Source organism: Penaeus vannamei, chromosome 9 (genome assembly GCF_042767895.1).
Source record: "Penaeus vannamei isolate JL-2024 chromosome 9, ASM4276789v1, whole genome shotgun sequence".
Taxonomy (NCBI): Eukaryota; Metazoa; Arthropoda; class Malacostraca; order Decapoda; family Penaeidae; genus Penaeus; species Penaeus vannamei.
Genome location: NC_091557.1, coordinates 46,818,383 through 46,821,250, shown reverse-complemented (window position 1 = coordinate 46,821,250; position 2,868 = coordinate 46,818,383). Strand labels below are relative to the sequence as shown.

The following is a 2,868-nucleotide window of genomic DNA, read 5'->3' as shown; positions in this document are numbered from 1 at the left end:
ACCTAACTTAACTTAATCTAACCTAACTTAAGATAACCTAACCTAATATAATCTGTTCTAATAATATGTTCTAACCTGACCTAGCCTAAGCGAGAGCGGTATCATCTAAAATATACAAGTCCACCCTCATAATTTTGTCGTCATTTTCTGTGAGATTCGATGCTGAATTAAAGGAGGAACTGCAATAAAAACGGAGATCGACGACAGTTAAAGCAGCCGAGGTCACGCGTGCGGCAGCCGAGGACGAACTTGACCTTACCTCATCTAACCTAACTTAACCTAACCTAATTTAACCTAACCTAACAAACACACATACACACACATAAACACGCACGCACACACACACGCACACACGTACACGCATGCACACACGCATGCTCTCTCTCTCTCTTTCTCTCTCTCTCTCACACACACACACACACACACACACACACACACACACACACATATATATATATATATATATATATATATATATATATATATATATATATATATATACATATATATATGCATACACACATATATCTATATATATGTATGTATGTGTATATGTGTGTGCATGTGTATGACTATATATGTATACATATTATATATATATATATATATATATATATATATATGTGTGTGTGTGTGTGTGTGTGTGTGTGTGTGTGTGTGTGTGTGTGTGTGTGCATGTATATATATATTATATATGCATGTATGTATACGTATATATATATATATATATATATATATATATATATATATATATATATATATATATACACACACACATATATTTGTATATATATGCATATATCTATTTATGTGTACAGACACACACACACACATATATGTGTGTATATATATATAGGAGGGCGCCGATGCAACAGGAGAAGGAAGAAAATCGTCCCTTGGCGTAGAGGGGGGACTATAAAAGAAATATAAGTGATTCCTTCTGTGTATCGGTTTCCCGCATACTGAGAAGCGTCAGCACAACGGCAGCCGAGGGTGTCTGAGGGAAGGAGGAGGGAGGTCTTATTCCATCCTGAAAGGGAAGGAGGAGGGAGGTCTTATTCCATCTTGAAAGGGAAGGAGAAGGGAGGTTTTATTCCATCCTGAAAGGGAAGGAGGAGGGAGGGAGTTCAGGCTCACTCGGGAAGTCCGGAGGAAAGTTCATTGGAAGTGTATGATCAACGCACTCCCCTCATTACCTCTCTCTCTGTTTGTCTCTTTCTCTCACTTTCTCTCTGTCTCTCTCTCTCTCTCTATCTACCCATCTCTCTCTCTGCCGCTCTCTTTCTCTCTGTCTCTGTCTCTCTCTCTCTCTAAATCAATCTATCTCTCCGTTTTGTAATGTATTTTTTTTTTTTTTTTGCCAGAAACAGGTACGTTTCATTACTCATGAACATGCATAAGCGTCTCTTGGCATGACTCTCTTCATCATGGAGTGAAAAATGCGTGATCACAGTGACAGAAAATTTGATGCTTCATCCTACCCCGTCGTTGCATAAAATATTTAATCGCAATATCTCTCTCCGTATTTCTGTTTCTCGCTTTTATAATTTTTCTTATTCTTTGTATTACTATTTCCAGTCCTGTCTTAATTGACATTACAGTTTCCTAAAGACATAAACTGATTTTGGAATCAGATTCCTCAGATAAAAAAGTGACATGCAAAATATATCCAACGATATGCAACACAATATACAATAATATGCAACGATATGCAACGGAACATGCAATAACATGCGACGATAAGCAACAGAACATGCAATAATACGCAACGATAAGCAACAGAACATGCAATAATAAGCCCCAGAAGAGTAATGGACACAAACCGAACGAAACCCACATAACCCGCCTTCCCACCAACTTGTATAACCAACCCCTCAACGACCATGCAACTGCCACAACGAACTCGAGGTGAGTCAGCGAGTCCTCTCCAGCGCCGTCGTGCCGTGTCAGCCTCAGTCAGTCAGTCAGTCGGGCGTCAGCTGCCAGACGACACAGCGAGAGCACGAGTCAGAACCCCAAGGCGTCAGCGGGACAGACGGACGGAAAGAAAAAGCTGCGAGATCCTCCGAGCGGTGAGTCCGTGGCCAGTGCCTTGGGAATGTTATGGTTGTTGTGATTATTATCGTTTTTGCTGTTGTTTTTGTTATCATTCGCATCATTATGATCACAATCACCGTCATCATCACCATCATTATCATCATCATCACCATTATTATTATTATTATTATTATTATCATCATAATCACCATCATTATCATTATAATTATTATCATCATTATCATTATAATTATTATCATCATTATCATCATTATTATCATTATCATCACCATCACTATCATTATCATCATCATCATCATCATCATCATAACCACCACCACCATTATTATTATTATTATTATTCCTATTATCATTATCATTATCATTACTATCACTATTATCATCAACTATTCTTATTGCAATTATTATCATTTTTATTAGTAGTGATTTTCGTAGTGGAGTAGTAATGCCTTAATAGAAAGTACAAAACTAAGTAAAAACTTTAATTACCAATCATTATCATCATCACCGTCATTATCATCAGTATATGCACAATCATTACAACTAATGACAAGGTTAATAATTATAAAAATACTGATGAAAATAGTAATAACTATTGCTGGTACTATCATAACTAGTACAAGCATTATCATCTTCCTTATCATCAGCATTACTCATAATCATAACTATCATCAGCATTACTCATAATCATAACTATCATCAGCATTACTCATAATCATAACTATCATCAGCATTACTCATAATCATAACTATCATCAGCATTACTCATAATCATAACTATCATCAGCATTACTCATAATCATAACTATC

The 2,868-nt window shown here is 36.4% G+C and overlaps 1 protein-coding gene across 1 annotated transcript in view; it reads left to right on the top strand.

Moving 5' to 3' along the window:
- Window positions 1-1,958: 1,958 nt before the first annotated feature.
- LOC113828065 (retinol dehydrogenase 12) overlaps window positions 1,959-2,868 on the top strand; it is a 14,617-nt gene continuing 13,707 nt past the window's right edge. Inside the window, exon 1 of the mRNA XM_070125874.1 lies at window positions 1,959-2,072. The gene's annotated coding sequence lies outside the window, so the exon portion shown is untranslated. The remainder of the gene's footprint in view (window positions 2,073-2,868) is intronic.